Raw genomic sequence first — 18,974 nt, 5'->3', positions numbered from 1 at the left:
TCTCCACCTATCTTCTTTTCTCTCCATCTTCGGTCCGCCTCCCCCTCTCTCCCTATTTATTCCAGAACCCTCACCCCATCCCCCTCTCTGATGAAGGGTCTCGGCCCGAAACGTCAGCTTTTGTGCTCCTGAGATGCTGCTGGGCCTGCTGTGTTCATCCAGCCTCACATTTTATTATCTTGGATTCTCCAGCATCTGCAGTTCCCGTTATCAATGATACAATCTCTATCTGCTTTGGGGCTACAAATTCGTATTTTGCAGCATGTCTCTTAAGGGGTTTGAAATGCATTTACCCTTCAATGAGAAATCCAGCAGTTCTGGCAACATCAGTGGAGAGAGACAGGGTTAATATTTTGTGTTCAGTCAGACTAATTCCGATGCTGCCAGACCTGTTGAATTTCTCTTGCATTTTCTGTGTTTGTTTCAGATTTCCAACATCCACAGAATTTTGCTTTTCCTGAAATATTGTTCCTTGGTGACAATTGCATGAGGTTTTGGAAATCTTGAGGTCTTCTCTGCTGCTGACTGTGCTGTATGAGCAGAGGATTTAGAATCTGAAGAGCTCATCTAGCTGCTCGCCATGATTATGAGCTGTCAAACCAAATCTTCACCACTGCCATCCAAGTTGTATAAACATGCCACATTATGACACTGCAGGTTAAGTATAAGGAAACACAGGGCCTGCTTGGTCTAGTGGGATGGATGGAAACCACTTCATGGTCTGACCAGAAGAATCTCTTTGTAATTAACAAGTTATAGTTTATTAAAGCTATAAATTAGTTGTGGGTTAAAATATGATAGACACTGTGACAAAATCTCATTCTTTCAAGATCCTAAGGCCCACAAGTCCATCTGGCATCATATGGATAGTGCTTAATGAACACTTCTTTATTAACCCTTGCATACCCATATACAACAACACTATCTTGTAAAAGGAATTTGTGCTTGCCATTGAGATGATGGTACAAATGAATGTGTAATGTTGATTTGAATCTGCTGCATTTTGCAATGCCAACGAATGCACTGTCTCAATGTTGTACAGCTAATATGATAAATGGGAAGAATCTTCTACTGTACCCCATGCCTGTTTTTGGGGGTTATCCAATTTCATTCATGATATTTGTGATCCAGTTTCTCTGCTATTTTTCACATATCCAGCTTTGACTTCATCTTGGAACTGCTTTCCTTTGTCTATTTTCCATTCACAGGTTTAATAGCCTGGCAATCTCTGTGAAAACAATCCATATTTAATTAAAGACAAGAAAAGGCATTTGCCACATTTTGTTCAATTGAAACAAATTGTTACCATTTTGTTCGAAAGTGAGGTGGTGAGATAGGCGTTCCCCTGGAATCAACACATTGGAAAAGAGCACTACTGTCCATCTGGCTGATCTCAATGAATGAATTATGTATTTTTTTCTGTTAAGACTGCACTCCAGTTGTACAGCACAATGTGTTGTAACTGGTGTTCACTGAGGGACATGGACAAGAATTTAACGTAGAAGTTAAATTATACCAAGAGCAAAAGAAGCTGAGATGCTATGGGTGCATTGGCAGAGAGCAATTCAGTTTCACAATTTCATCACTTCTCTCATCTTTGCTCAACAGACCTTTTTATACATTTGCTTACTTAGCTCTTCATCTACAAACAATTATTGTTTCCTCTGATATTAAATGGAATTTGAATCTTCTCCATTCATAATACAGCCTCCCAAAATTTGATTTGTGCCTTTCACGCTAAATATTTGTTTTTCTTTTAATGACTTTCATTCTTTATAATGCCAGATCTGCCCAATATTTGAATACTGCTGCCACATCTGGGAAGCTATTCAAACACATTTTTATACTTCTGGAAAGAATGCAGGGAAATGTTTACTGTTTGATAGATGATCATTGTCTCACTTTGTGCTCCCTTATTTCTTGTACCCTATTTCTATGGTTCTCATCTTACTATTTTCTAGTCCAAAAAAGCTCTTCATCCTCAGATTTGAGAGAAGTCATCCTATTGTCTTCAACTTAAATTAGTTACCACATGATTTCAAATCTATGCCAGCCTCGCCTCAGTGGATCTTTCTTTTTTGAAAAATACAAGCTTTTGGAACCCCAAGCTTATGTAATTTAGCTACTACTTTCTGATTCAATCTAATTTTCATTTTTACTTTTACTAATATCCAATTTGATGGACCAAGGCTTTGACCTTGGTTTCTGCAATTGAAAATGTTAAATTTCCTTTGTTTAGAAAACTTTGTTAACTTTGTGCAGTAGGAAAGTTGATTGAAATTAAATCATTTTGATAACTTGGAATTAAAAGAGATCACAATTAACCAAAATAAGATTAGATTGTTAAGAAATGCTGAAAGATTCTGTCCTCTTCTCACTCTGTGGGAAATCCTGGCATAGGCAGTAACATAAACAAATGTGTGCTTGCCAAATTGTTTCCATCACACTTCTGAGCAATTTTGGCACATAACTTGTCTAAATGTCTCAGTATTTTCCACATTTCATTGTCTCCATTGGTGCATTTATCATCTTTGTTCTTGATCTTCCTGTTTATGTAAATGTTCAACAGATGTTCAGATAGTCTCTAAAGCCCCATTTAAGTTTCCTTGTTCACATGGGTCAGAATAAATTCAAAGTAACCTTGTCAGCTAAAGTGGACTTTCATTTAGTAAGTTGCCTGGGCTAGCAAACAAAAAGTAACTTTAAGTTTCTGCCCTCTTCTACTATCTAATGATCCATGTTTTAAAAACTGTGCATTATGTGCTCAGTGGGAGAGGAATGGATTAAAAACTTGGCACTTGGGTGAGCAATTAAAAAGTAACCTATGGAATAATCATTGATAATCAGTGCCTGTAGGACAGTTGGGAGAGAAAGAGAAAAAAACTAAAAAAAAAGCTGTGGATCTGAGCAAACTCAGTAATAACTACCTCATGGGTCTGAGTGGCCTCCACTAAATAACAATTCCTGCATCCGCTGACTAGTTGCCAAAGTTATAACATGTGTGAACCATTTATTGAAGCAATGAATCTGGAATCTCTGTTTATGAGGAAGATGTGGCTCCCACAGTCTAAATAAAGGTCAAACCCACAGATTGGTGTGTTCATTACTGAATGGAGAAAGATCAGCATATGTTTATGAACAAGATGTAACCTTCTATAGTAAAAAGGAACCTACTAACTTGATCTAATTTGACTATGAGAGATACAAATGGAGAGTTTATATTCAATTAGATGATGCCATAATATACATAATTTGATAGGTCAAACAGTTGGAATGTCTAGAAATGACACTCATTAATTATTACTCTATCAAATAAGTACAAACTAAACATATCAGGTGGAGATCATAGCCATAGCATGAACAATGAGCCAAATGAAGACTAAATCAACAGACAGAACACTAAGGTGGTGGGGACCAAAATAGTCAATCCAACTTTTAACCTAGTAGAAACACTGAGTCAAGTGGAGACTTAATCCACACAACAAACAGTAAGCCAAGTGAAAACCAGATTTCCAAACTGAATAGTGAGTGAACAAAGTGTGAAGCTGAATGATCCAGCTGCACACTTTGTTATCTTGGATTCTCTAGCATCTGCAGTTCCCATCATCTCTGAATAGTGAGTGAAGTGGTTACCAAAATCACAGTTTGAATACTAAGCCATGTTGAGTTCAACAGCATTAATCAAAGGCAAAGCAGAATGAGACCTAAACCACAGTTGGAACAGTGATTTGAGCAGAAACCATAACATGATTCTGAACAATTTAATGTTTCCGGACCAATAAATTCCCAAATCCCAAGCTAAAAGGCCAATTTCACCTAATACTGACATAGGTAACTCAACACACATCATAACAATGGCATTACAACAGAAGCTAAGTTTTCATTTTGAAGTTAAAGCAATGCATTTGCATGTTAGAGGTCATCAGTTGTGCAAGGGCCATGGATGAGTTTTCACACACAATCAACTGTTTGTCATTACATATACAAACATATTATTGAAAGAGTTGAACATCAAATTGGATAGAATGAATAGGCCAGGATGTTCTTGCCTATGCCAAGACCTGCTGTGGTAGAAGGTTCTGTAGCCATACAGACAGGCCACCTGGACAATATTTAACTTGTTGCAAACCTGCACTGACACAGGAGACAATTTTGATTGTTTGGGTAGAAGCTCACAGCAGGAAAACTGTCCCCAGCCTCATTATTAGTGATGCCTCAGAGTTTCTGGTCCAGGTCACTCAGGAAAGAAAGACTTCCTTTTCCTGAGGGGTGGCCACAAGAAGCCCTCGCATCAGACCAGGCAGCCTGAACTGAGATTGCAGTGCAGGTCGTTGTCTGCAGCCCATACATTTGGATGTGAACATAGGAGGTATGTTTAATAAGTTTGTAGATGACACTAAAATTGGTGGTGTAGCGGGTAATGAAGAAGGTTACCTCAGAGTACAATGAGACCTTGATCAGAATGGCCAAGGAGTGGCAGAGGTGTTTGATTTAGATAACTGTGTGGTTTTGCATTTTGGTAAGGCAGACCAGGGCAGGACTTATGCAGTTAATGGTAGGGCCTTGCAGAGTATTGCTGAACAAAGGAATCTTGGGGTGCTGATGCATTGCTCGTTGAAAGTAGAGTGGCAAGTATAGAGCGTGGTTAAGAAGGCACTTGGTACACCGATCTTCATCGGTCAGTGCATTGAATGTAGGAGTTGGGTCGTCATGCAATGGCTGTACAGGACATTGGTGAAGCCACTTTTACAATATTGCATTTAATTCTGGTCTCCCTGCTGTTAAATGTAAAATGGTTCAGAAAAGATTTACGAGGATGTTGGCAGGATTGGAGTGCTTGACCTACATGGAGAATCTAAATAGGCTGGGGCATTTCTCCTTGGAGCATCGGAGGCTGAGGGGTGACATTATTGATGTTTATAAAAGCATGAGGGGCATGGATAGGGTGAGTAGCCTGAGATCTTTTTCCCAGGGATGCCAAAAATAGAGGGCATTGTTTTAGTGAGAGGGGAAAAATATAAAAGGGACCTTAGGGCATCTTCTTCACGCAGGTGCTGGTGCTTATATGGAATGAGCTGTCAGGAGGTGGTGAAAGCAGGTACAATTACAAAATTTAACAGGCATCTAGATGGATCCATGTATAGGTCAGATTTAGAGGGATATGGGCCAAATGCTGGCAAATGGGGCTGGATCAGTTTAGAATATCTGGTTGTTACACATGAGCTGAAATGAAGGATCTGTTTCCAATCTGCATAAGTCTTTGACTCTATGACTGTATTTCAACGGAGAAAGATTGTAGTACTTGCGTGTACAAAGTGATCTGATTGTCATGGTACATGAATCACAACATTCTAATGCAGATGCATTAGGAACCAGAAAGAATATTAACAAATATTCCAAGCAACTGGAAGATAATAGTGTGAACATCTTAAGGCAGCTTTACAGAGTTTTGGTGAGATGACACTTGGTGTATTTTGAAAATGTAATAATTGCTTTATAAGCACTACAGAGAAGGTTCACTTGACTAATTCCTAGGATAAAGGTGTATCAGAGATAATAGGAACTGCAGATGCAGATGCTAGGAATCCAAGATAACAAGGTGTAGAGCTGGATGAACACAGCAGGCCAAGCAGCATCTTAGGAGCAGGAAAGCTGATGTTTCGGGCCTAGACCCTTCTTCAGTAATGGGGGAGGGGAAGAGGGTTCTGAAATAAATAGGGAGAGGGGGAGGCGGATCGTAGATAGATAGAGGAGAAGATAGGTAGAGAGGATACAGACAAGTTAAAGAGGCGGGGATGGAGCCGGTAAAGGTGAGTGTAGGTGGGGAGGTAGGGAGGAAATAGGTCAGCCCAGGGAGGACGGACAGGTAAATGGGACGGGATGAGGTTAGTAGGTAGGAAATGGTGGTGTGGTTTGAGGTGAAAGGAGGGGATAGGTGAGAGAAAGAACAGGTTAGGGAGGCAGGAAGGAGCTGGGCTGGTTTTGGGATGCAGTAGGGGTAGGGGAGATTTTGAAGCTTGTGAAATCCACATTGATACCATTGGGCTACAGGGTTCCCAAGTGGAATATGATTTGCTGTTCCTGCAACCATCAGGTGGCATCATTGTGGCTCTGCAGGAGGCCCCAGGATGGACATGTCATCTGAGGAATGGGAGGGGGAGTTGAAATGGTTTGCAGCTGGGAGGTGGAGTTGTTTAGTGCTAACCGGGCATAGGTGGTCTGCAAAGCAGTCCCCAAGTCTCCGTTTGGTTTCCCCGTTGAAGAGAGGGCCACACCGGGTACATAGGATACAGTATACTGCATTAGCAGATGTGCAGGTGAACACCTGCTTGATGTGGAAAGTCATCTTGGGCCTGGGATGGGGGTGAGGGAGGATGTGAGGGTGCAGGTGTAGCACTTGCTGCGGTTACAGGGAAAAGTGCCGGGTGTGTTGGGCTGGATGTGAGTGTGGAGTGGACAAGGGAGTCCCAGAGAGAGTGGTCCCTCTGGAAAGCAGACAAGGCTGGGGAGGGAAAAATGTCATTGGCGGTGGGGCCGGATTGCAGATAGCAGAAGTGTTGGAGGATGATGTGTTGGATCTGGAGGTTGGTGGAGTGGTATGTGAGGATGAGGGGAATTCTTTTTGTTGTTATTGAGGGGACGGGGTGTGAGGGATGAGTTGCGGGAAATGTGGGAGACATGGCCGAGGGTGTTCTTGACCACTGGTTGGTGGGGGGAGGTTGCGATCCTTAAAAAATGAGGAAATCTGAGATGTATGGGAGTGGAATGCTTCATCCTGGGAGCAGATGCGGCAGAAGTGAAGGAATTGGGAACAGGGGATGGCATTTTTGCAGGAAGCTGGGTGAGAGGAGGTGTATTCTAGGTAGCTGTGGGAGTTAGTGGGCTTGAAATGGATATCGGTTTCTCGGTGGTTGCCCATGATGGAGACAGAGGTCCAGGAAGGTGAGGGAGGTGTTAGAGATAGTCCAGGTGAATGTAAGGTTGGGGTGGAGGTGTTGGTGAAGTGGATGAACTGTTCGAGCTCCTCGTGGGAGCATGTGGCAACGCCGATACAGTCATCAATGTAACGGAGGAAGAGGTGGGGCTTTGGGCCAGTGTAGGTACGGAAGAGGGATTATTACACATAACCTACAAAGAAACAGGCATAGCTTGGGCCCATGTGGTTACCCGTGGCCACCGCCTTTGTCTATCGGAAGTAGGAGGAATTTAAAGCGAAGTTGTCGAGGCTGAGGACGAGTTCAGCTAAACGGATGAGGGTGTCGGTGGAGGGGGACTGGTCAGGCCTGCGGGACAAGAAGTGGAGGGAGTTCAGGCCATCTGCATGGGGAATGCAGGTGTATAGGGACTGGATGTCCTTAGTAAAAATGAGGTGTTGGGGACCGGGGAATTGGAAGTTCTGGAGGAGGTGGAGTGCATGGGTGGTGTCACTTACGTAGGGAGGGAGTTCCTGGACCAAAGCAGAGAAAATGAAGTCCAGATAGGTGGAGATGAGTTTGGTGGGGCAGGATCAAGTGGAGACAATGGTTCAACCAGGACAGTCAGGTTTGTGGATTTTGGGAAGGAGATAGAAGCGAGCAGTGTGGAGTTGGGGAACGATGAGGTTGGAGGCTGTGGGTGGGAGGTCACCTGAGGTGATGAGCTTGTGGGTAGTTTGGGAGATGATGGTTTGGTGCTCAGGGGTGGGGTCATGATCCAGGGGGTGGCAGCAGGAGGTGTCAGAGTTGACGCCTGGCCTCAGCGATGTAGAGGTCAGTGTGCCATACTACTGCGCCTCCCTTGTCCACGGGTTTGATACCCTTGGGCTACAGAGTTCCCAAGTGAAATATGAGATGCTGTTCCTGCATCTTTCGGATGGCGTCTTTGTAGCAATGCAGGAGGCCCAGGATGGACATGTCATCCGAGGAGTTGGAGGGGGGGGAATTGAAATGGTTCGTGACTGGGAGGTATATTTGTTTGTTGCGAACAGAGCGTAGGTGTTCAGCAAAGCGGTACCCAAGCCTCCGTTTGATTTCCCCGATGTAGAGGAGGCCACAACTGGAACAGCCGATACAGTATATGCCATTAACAGATGTGCAAGTGAACATGTGTTTGATGTGAAAAGTCTTCCTCGGGCCTGGGATCGGGGTGAGGGGTGAGGTATAGGGGCAGGTGCAGCACTTTCTTCGGTTGACTGTATCGTAAGAAGCTTTGATTTAAAGGCGTGTGTTTAATGGAAGTCATTTAAAAGGTCTTACACAGATAATTAGAAAATCAAAATATTTTGACAAAGTTAAACATTATTTTGTGCTCCTTAAAACAGGCTAAAAATTTAGAATTTTTGAATCAATAACTACCTTTGATTGTGATTCATAAGTTGACCAGGAACATAAAACAGCCCCTATTCTGAGGATTAAAAATTATGTTTTTCCATCTGTTCAATGTATAAATCAACCCCCTTTCAGCCATAACATACTATACTCACATTGGTGTTGCAGTCAGTCTTAATCTTTTGTTCTTTAGAGCTGGATACAAGAGATCAGCACACAATATGGGTGATGTTGTAAAGATGTGTGGTGCACAAGATGTGCTCACACAGTGTAAACTATGTGGGGAAAAAAATTCAAAGAAAAATGAGCCTTCTCCCAAAAAAAGAATTTTCACGATAAAATCATAACAATTGCTAACTGATCAAACATCTGTTACAGCATGTGAATTTAGTATGAGAAAGCAACTAGTTAGAGCGAGGATAAAGGATTGTACTTTAAATGTGCACAAGATCAAAGTATATACCAACAGATTCAAGAACAGCTTCTTCCCCACTGTTATCAGATTCATGAGTGCACCTCTCATATATTGGAGTAAATCTTTTTCTGCGCCTTCTCTGTGGCTATAACACTATATTGTGCATTCTCTTCTATCACCCTGATGTACTCATATAAGGTATAATTTGTCTGGTTAGCACACAAAACAACAACTTCCACTGTATCTTGGTACAAGTGACAATAATAAATCAAATCAAAATGCATCATGGAAACAGTGACCAGAAACTGGCCTAATCTTGAGAGGCATGTTTCAGAATGGGCCCTTAAAATTTCCATAATTATTTAATTGTCACCAGAAATGCAATTTATTGCATGCAATATGCTTTTAAGTGGGCCAAAGCAAACCTTGAGCCCAGCCAGGATTTCAGAACAGCAACTAGATGGTGCAGCCACTTAATGAAACAAAATATGTCCAGTGTTGTAGTGAAAGACCAACTGAAAACCACAAGGTCGAAATGACCAGTTTACAGCATTTCAACATCAGACAGCAACAAGAACATGAGCAACCATTATTTCACATCAATAACAATGATAAAACACTCATGAATTTTGATATGCCCAGAAAATGAACTGTGAAGTGGAAAGATTTGATAACCAGTTTGAAGAAAACCACAGGGAATGAGAAAACAAGATTCAGGGTAGTACTGCATGACAATGGAATTGTATTAAAACCTATGGTTCTTTTCCAACATTACACCATGCCAAAAAGCATGTTCCCTGAAGGAGTTCTTGTTCATGTCCATAGCGAGATTGGATGGATGAGGGTAGATTAAGTTCTGGGTTGACAATGTGTGTGTGATGTAAAGAATACAGTTTATTTGTATGAGACATATTGACATCACACGTTATTAATGAGATCACGAGGGTCCTACAAGAAAATAACACTCACAGTGCTTTTATACCAGGAGGTCTAATGACCAGACATTAACATTTGGAACAAAACAGAAATTGCTGGAAAAGCTCAGCAGGTCTGGCAGCACCTGTGAAGAAAAAATCAGTTAACGTTTCGAGTCTGGTGACCCTTCAACAGAGCAGACCTGTTGCGGCCAGACCTGCCAAGCTTTCCGAGCAACTTCTTTTTGTTCAGCATCCATAGTTCTTTTGGTTTTCATTAACATTTGGATATGTGCATCAGCAAGCCGGTCAAACCTGCTCCTTGACTTTGATAGAATTGATGATGTTTGATGGAGATCAAAACTTCCACAAAGAATGTAAATATGCACATGTATTTGGTTGGCTGTGTCATCAGATTGTGGGATGCTGTTAAGTATGTTATGTCTATTTGGAGCATGACACAACTTGTATTTTCCTGGGATGGAGACATCACTGGCTAAGGTAGCATTTATTGCCTATGCCTAAATGTTTTGAATTAAGTGGCTTGCTAGGCCTTTTTGGAGACATTTAAGAGTCAACCATAATACTGTGGATCTAGAGACATATGTATCAAGTAAGACTACAGATTTCCTTCCCCAAAGGACATTAGAGAACCATTTTCTAATTTATATGTTTTATGGTTTCACAGTAGCGGTGACTAGCCTTTAAATCCAGATTTAAATTCCACCTGCTGCCATTATGAGATTTGAATCCGTGACGCTTGATTTCTAGTCCAGTGATGTCATCAGTACACCATTGTTGAACGCATTTTTACCCACTAAATTACAGAATTGTTACAATGCAGTAGGGTCCATTCAATGCATCATGTCTGCCCTGATACTCTAAATGAGCATTCTGATTTTATGCCATTCTCCTGCTTTTTCCCAATAAGCCAGCACATTATTTGAATCAAAACAAATATCCAAAACCCTTTCAATGCCTTGATTGCCTGAATATGTTCCAGACCATGTCCATTTGCTATAAAAAGATTTTTCTTATGTTGCATTTGTTTCTTTTGTAAATTAATTTAAATCTGTGCCCTCACATTCTGGATCCTTTCACAAGCAGAAACAATTCCTCCTCAATAACTGTCTAGACCCCTTAAGTTTTAAAAACTTCTATCAGATCTCTCTTAACCTTCGCTTCCTCAAAGAAAATAGTCTCAGTTTCACTAATCTATCCTCATAACTGAAGTTTCTCATCCCTGGAACCATGCTTTTAAGCATCTGCACTCTCTTCAATACATTCACATGCTACCTAAAATTTGGCACCCTGAACTTTACACATTTACTCCAGCTAAGGTCTAACTAATGCCTTACACAAATACATATTAACCTCCTTGCTCTTGTACTCTATGCATCTGTTAATATAACCTATGATACTTTTTGCTTTATTAACTGTTCTCTCTACCTGTTTTGCCGCTTTTAATTACAAATGCACATATACATTCATTGTACAAGATAGGGGTTAAGCAGGGATTTGTCATTGCCCCCAAACTTTTCTCCACCTTCATCGCCAGCATTTTTCATGTTGTCAAGAACAAGCATCCCAGTGGTATGGACATTGTCTACAGAGTGGATCGAAAACTTTTCAATCTCAACCAGTTGAAATCCAAGAAGAAAATGACCATGCTTCAGTACGTGGGTAACAATGCTTACTTGGAAGAGAATCTTCAAGTCTTGTATAATACCTTCATGGAAGTATTTCAAAGAATTGGCCTCGGCCTCAACCTCAAGAAGACTCAAATGCTTTATCAAATTACCTCGGGTCAAGTTCCAGTCCATCCCTGTAGTCAGATCAACTGTGGAAAGTTTCCCTTACTTAGGAAGCTACCTCTCATTTAAGGCTGGCATCAATGCAGAGATTCAACATCACATCCAGTCTATGAGCTTCCACCTTCAGACATCTAACAATGAGAGTCTTTAATGACTATGACATCTGTGCTGATATTAAAATCCTTGTGTATAAGGCAGTCATTCTTCAAGCTCTTTTACATAGCTTTGAAACTTGGACTATGTATAAATACCACCTCAAGATCCTTGAGAAATATCATTAAAGCTGTTTGAAATGAATTCTCCAAGATAACTTCATCTTCTTGGAAGCAACTAATGCAACCAGCATTAAAGCTATGATGATCTCGAAGAATGCACTCAAATGAGAAGGAGATCAAAGAAGCATTTCAAAGACTCCCTGAAGGCTTCTGTCAAGAAATACAAAAAAGATGTTAATACACGGGAGACACTTTTTCAGAAGAAACCAACTTGAAGTAAACTTCAAAGGGGCACCATTCTTTAAGATCGTCCATTAGCAAGAAGGAGTATGGGAAATTCCTTTGGAGAAAGGAATGTCAACAATTTCAAGGCCAAGGACCACTTCTATCTCTCAAACACCTGTTGAATGTATGGTTGGAGGTGTGACCTTAGGATCAGGCTCGTCAGCCGTATCAGAAGTCACAGAAACCCATGACCAATGACATGGAATTTCCTAGTTAGACAAACATACTCATTTTCAAGTAATTGCTGATGACAACATCCAGGTCTTTCTGCTCCTGTACCACCCCATAAAGTATTCTAAATTTTATAATGTCCATCCATACCCTTTCTACTAAATGTGTCACCTCTCATTTCTCTACACTGATCTTCATTTGCCACCTATCTGTCCAGTTCACCAACCTGTCAGTGTCCTTCTGAATATTTGCATTATCCCACTCACAGTTTGCAATATTTCTGTTTTGTACATCTGTAGATTGTTTCATGCAATTATTAACATATAATCAAGAAAAGCATGAGTCTGAATACTAACCCCTGGAGAAATCCAATATCACCTCCCCTCAGCCTGAAAAATATCAATTAACTATTACTTAACCAATTTTGATTCTACTTGGCTAATGCGATTTTATTCCATGAATTATTTAAGTGATTTATGCTGTAAATAAAATATAGTAGTGATGTGTATTGGTCTTCCATTAATTTCTGTTACTTGGTGTGTGTTTTTACATTGATTACGTAGACCTTTTGATTACCTGGAATATTGGATCAACCGGCACATTCCTGATCCCATAGGTGCTGGTTAATAAAAAAAGTTTGCTTATCCAATACTTCCTCCTTCTCAGTTCTGAAGCCTTCTAACGTCTGAATTTACTGTTCTTGACAGCATGGATTGGGCAGTGTCTGCTTCCTTACAAAAGATAGATGAAAAGCATTCATTTAATACATCAAGCATGCACATTTTGCCAAGTATAAATCACTTTTGCTGTCTTTAATTGACTCTACTCCTTGTTTTATGACCCTTTTAGTACCTTTGTGCCAATAGAGAGTGTTCCATTTTGTTGCCTACCAGTTGAAGAATGATATCAGAATGATGCAGGTGGATTATAGTGGGTTTTGATAGCTGGAAGAGAGCCAGCAGCCATAGGGAACTGCAGAGAATAATTAAAATTTAAATCTACAACTTTTTATGGTACTTTGGCCAGCAGGTAATTAGTAAGGCTTTGAATATTCCAGTTCCTGCTCACATGGAGAAGAAAGAAAATTTGAAAATGTTTTGGAAATTTTTCCAGTCTTAATGGCTGAACTGTGAAATTGCCACAGAGTTAAATAGGAGACCTGGACAACTAATAGCAGAGGAAAGAATGCTAAAGCTGCATTGCACCTCATTGAGGAAATCTTGTGAATCTTGGTGGCATGTAAAACCTCTAATGCTGTAAGATCATAAGACGTTGGAGAAAAAGTAAGCCATTCAACCCACTGAGTCTGCTCTGCCATTCAATGAAATCATGACTGTTCTGATAATCCTCAACTCCACTTTTCTGTTTCTTCCCATACCCTTGGACTCCTTTACAGATTAAGAATCTGTCTATCTCAGCTTTGAATATACTTACTGACCCAGTCATGACAGCTGTTGGTGCTAAGCAGTTCCATAGATTCACAACCACCTGAGAAGAAGTTCCTCCCCATCTGTTTCTTGAATGGGTGACCCTTACCAAATCTATGATCTTTGGGCCTAGCCTCTCCCATAAGGTGAAACAACCTTTATGAATGCACCCTATCAAGTTACCCTAGTATTTTGTATATGTCTTGTTCTTCTAAACTTCATTGAGTACACTCACTCCTTGTGCCTGTAAGGCTTCTTTGTTCCACAGAACTGACACTAATGTATAGTATCTGCTGTCTGGCCCATTTGTCAAATGTATCTTTAGAGGGTTTATGCCTTTATAAAGTGGATTTGTTGATGTGGACAGTAGAAGAATTCAAACCTACTCAACCTCTCCGCTTAAGACAGTGCCTCCATTCCACCGTCCAGCCTAATTAGCCTTCTCTGGACTGCCTCCAATGCTGGTATATCTTTCCTTAGATACGGGGCTCAAAACAATTCACAGCATTCCAGATGTGGTCTGACTAGTACCTTGTATAGTTTTAGCAAGACCTTCCTATCTTTATAATACATTCACTTTGAAATAAAGAACAATGTTCCATTAACCTCCTCTATTCTCCACTAAATGTAAATGCTAGCTCTTTTGAGATTTATGCATGACGACTCCCAAATCCCTCTTTTGTGGATTTCTGCAGTCTTTTTCTATTTAACTAATATCCAGTTCCTCTATTCTTCCTGCGCTAATTGCATAGTTCACATTTTCTGTACAACATATTCCATATGTCAAGTATTTTCCTATGTGCTTAACCTCTTTGCAGATTCTGAGTCATCATCATGGCTTGCATTCCCACCTATTTTTGTGTTATTAGCAAATTTGGTACAATACATTCACTTTCCTCACCCATGCTATTAACACATATTGTAAATAATTGCAGCCCCAGCACTTATCTCTATGGCGCTCAAGTGGTTACAGGATGCCATCCTGAAAATGCTCCCCTTCTCTGAACTTTGTCTCCTAATAATCAGCCAATCCTCTATCCATGCTAATATACTACCTGCAACACCACAGGCTGTTATCTTAAGTAGCCTAACCAGTGGCACCTTGTAAAATCTCTTCTAAAAATCCAAATATATTGCATTCTCTATTTGTCTTTTATGCTTGTTACATCCTCAGAAAATTCTAACAATTTTGTAACGTATGATTTCCTTTACATGAAGCCACGTGAATCTGTTTGATCAGATTATGTACAGGTATTTCTCCTATAACACGATAGTTGCGCTCTTGCATGACCTCGCGTTATAGAAAATCACTGTAGAAAATCACGTCATAGGGAAATTGTTATAGAAAATCACTATACCTGTACACCAGAAAGTTTGTGTTATCCAAACAGCATCCACTATTCATTAATCGTGTTACAGCCAATGTGCATTAACGAAACATGCGTTATAGCAAAAATACCCGTATAACTAAATGCTCTACAATTACGTCTTTTATAATAAATTCTAATGTTTTCCTAATAACAGGCATTAAGATACTAGCCTGCAGTTACCTGTATTTTTATCTCCTCCCATTTATATAAAGTATGTTACATGGACAGTTTTCCAATTCTGAGTAAAATATATTTTTAAATATAAGTTAATAAATGTAAATCCAAGGAAAAGATTGTAGCATTGGCAAGACTGAGGGGTTGGTTGCTAAATAAAGTAATGGTTCTGAAAGGATTAGTGTTGGACACTGTATTAAGCTTCACTGAATCTGTTGATGTCAGATAGATTTGGGTGGGGAAATTGGGAGAATAGCACTTGTTTTCAAAGAGAATAGGTGTGTCGTCTTTGTCTCCCACTAGCTTTAATAATAATGTCTAACTATCTAACGTATCTTTAACTTAATTGGTATCATGCAATAAACTAAGTATTGTTAGGACTAGAGTCGCTACTTGTTATGATTCACTGGTGGTTGTTTTACTGCACTAATAGGACATTAAACCCAGTAAAGGAAAGAGAAATGGTGGCAGCATCCTTACACTCTGATATACAGCAGCGCAGGTAGTTATGTATGTCATTTCTATTTCTCTGAAAGAGTACAAATGCTGACAGCATGACACAGTCAACGATCTTTCAGAAATGGAAGCAATTGTGGATTATCTGCTAGTCTCCGGACATAGGGATATGATCGAAGAGTATGATCAGAATCTAGTGAGGCTGCTAAAAACAGTTTGCCACCTGAACCTGAAACTGAACATGAAAACAGTTACAACAAAGAAGATTGAAGTTAAGTACATAAATCATGACTTGACAGGACAAGGACTTAATCCTGATCCCTATAAAGTGTGAGCTACAGCAGAGATGTAACAACGGCCAAATGTGAAACAAACACAATGATTTGCGAACTACCTAAAAATATTCTCGCCTAATTTGTAACCAGAGTGCCAACATCTATTCTAGCTCACCACAAAAGATGCTTCATAGTACTTGAGCAGAAAAGAAGCCACAGCTTTCATGTGCATAAGTAACTAATGATAAATATGCCAGTTCTGAGATACAATGATGTTAATGACAAAGTAACCCTACAATGTGATGACAGTGAAATAGGACTTGAAGAAGCTCTCATGCAAGGGCAACGACTTGCACTTATATCCAGAGTGTTTGCAGAATTTGAATGACATGATGTACAGATTGAGAAAACATGCCTGTCTATTGTCTTTACTTCTGAGCAATTCAATGATTACCTGTTTGACAGAAACAAAGTTACAGCAGAGTCCAACAGAAAGTAACTTCAAAGCATGTACCTTAAACTTCTGACCCTAAGAACATAAGCATTGGAACAGGAGTAGGCAATTCAGCACCTCAAGCCTGCTCCATCTTTCAATACCATCATAACTGATCTCATCTCAGTCTCAAGTCCACTTTCCTGCCTGCTCTCCATCACTCTTCAACTTATTACTATTTAAAATCTGTGTAAATTCTCCTTAAATTTATTGTGTCCTGGCATCTACTGCACTCTGAGGTAATGAATCCCACAGATTCATGACCCTTTTCTCCTCATCTCATCAAGTAATTTATCCTCATCTCTGCTTTAAGTCTGCTACGTCTTATCCTAAAACTATGACCTCTCATTCTAGATTGTCCCACACAAAAACACATCCTCTCTACATCTACTTTGTCAAACCTCTTTAGCTTCTTACATATCTCAATTACATGTCCTCTCATTCTTCAGATTTCCAGAGAGTAAAGACATAAACAACTCAATCTCTCTTCTTAGAGAAACTTCATTTCTGGGAACAATCTAATGAACCTCCTCTAAATTGTGTCCAATGTAAATACATCCCTTCTGAAGTGGACCAAAATTGTATGCAGTACTTCAGCTGTGGTCTCACTAATGCCTTGTACAGTTACAATAACACCTCCCTACTTTAAACTCTAATCTTTTAGCAATAAATACCTAAATTCCACTTGTCTTCCTTATTGCCTGCTATATTTGCATACTAATTTTCTGTGATTGATTTACAGACACCCAGAACCCTTTGCAATGAAGCACTCACCATTTAAATAATTAAACAATAAGTTGCCTTTATAATCCTCCACCCAACACATCTGCAAAACAGATCTGAAGAAAGGTCACTGGACCCAAAATGTTAACTCTGCTTTCTCTGCACAGAGGCTGTCATATCTGCTGACATTTCCCATCCAGCTCAATACTTTGTTATCCCAGCAATTTCTGTTTTATTTCTGATTTCTAGCATCTGCAGTTCTTTCGTTCATGAAAAATGCCTTGGTTTCTGTCTTACTGACTGACGTGATTCCAAATTGACAACTTTTCTCCCCACTTTCATTTCCCTCAACTTGGCCGGCAGTACATTTTCCAGTTGTTTTCCGCTGGCGACACAGTAAAGGCATTTTCCCCTTTGATGCCTGTTATCTGGGTTGGTTTGATAAAAATTGCTTCTTCTTGTAACTTCTTGGAATACACTTTTCCCTTTTGGCAATCTTTAACAGATTGTCCAGTGAAAGATAATTTTTAAGAATGGAACAAAATCACACAAGGAATTTTATATTTGACACAGGTTCATTAAATCAACCAATTTCATATTTGCAGCCCTTCTAGCATGCTGCTACACTCTTCAACTGGGCTTGATCTTTTGATGGCTGCACCCTAATTTACAATTGCTCATGGCAGATCACCTTTGCTTTGCATGGAATTTGTTGTAATAGATATGCAAATGAGTTTATTTGCAAATTATTTTGCAGCAAATACTAAGCGCTTATTTGGATTTAAGTGCTGCAGTCTCTTTCATATCAGTTCATTCAAAGGCCGTTGGATTTGTCTCTTCAATTTAGTTGTGAAATATGTAGTCTGGGGAAAAAATGCTTTAATGTCAATGACATAATAGAGTTCAAACAAATAGTTGTGAAGGAATCTGATCTATCTTCCATCAATTTAAGTGGAAGAAATTCGGACAAATTACTTTGTGGGGTTATGTTCTTACTGGCTAAATATTCTGATATTTGGTGTACTGGGTCCCAATTCCAGGTAAATCTTTCCAGCTCCTTAAAATTTTATGCTTAATACTTCAGAGAAAAACCATAGAATGAATAAGTTTTATGTCTGGTTGAATTAGTTAAAATGGATATTTCAGCGCATGGTAAATATTGGAAGAAATTCGGACAAGAGCCTAAAACTCAACATCATTAGTTCACTCTGTTGGCTGGTAGACAACAAAGTTGCAGTAAACTACTAAGCAAAAAGCACAGGCACATGAACAAGCATTGTCTATGAATCTGTCAAACAGTAACTTATAAGTCCTGCAGCTGTTTATTTTTACTAGAGTTTTGGGAGCGGGATAATACACTTGGTATTGTTATTGGAAAAATGTAATATTTTGTTAATCCTTCACACCTCTGTTCCACGATCAAATTATTCAGAATCTGTTTTTTATGTAGCAACTTTGTCATAAAACATCTAGTCCTAAAATTCTATGCAGTCTCAGGGATGGTGGTTTCCCCTTAAGTAATGTAATATGTAATATGTAACGTGCCACATCTAAACATACACAGGTTCCAAAAACTCTTCTCACTGAATCTACGTTTGAATGCTATGAGGTACAATCCACCCCATCTGTTTTCATCGACAATTGAGGCAGCTGATGTCTCCTTCCAGCTTTGAATATAAGAAATTATTTGAACATCATGAATGTGAAAACTCTTAAATTTAGTTGTGAAATATGCAATCTTGGGAGGAAATACTTTATGCCAAAAAGAACTGGCTATATTACTAATAAGAATCTTAACGGGCTGGGAAGCTTGTTAATATATAACAAGAACACAATGGTTTCACCTCTCACTGTTACACTCATTCTGTAGAAGCATTCCTGATGTTGGTGGAATACTGTTGCAGACAATTGGCATATTGTTTAAACAATGTTTCTA

This window comes from Stegostoma tigrinum, chromosome 27 (assembly GCF_030684315.1).
Source record: "Stegostoma tigrinum isolate sSteTig4 chromosome 27, sSteTig4.hap1, whole genome shotgun sequence".
Lineage (NCBI taxonomy): Eukaryota > Metazoa > Chordata > Chondrichthyes > Orectolobiformes > Stegostomatidae > Stegostoma > Stegostoma tigrinum.
The sequence above is the reverse complement of the archived record's forward strand: the minus strand, read 5'-3'. Positions refer to the sequence as shown.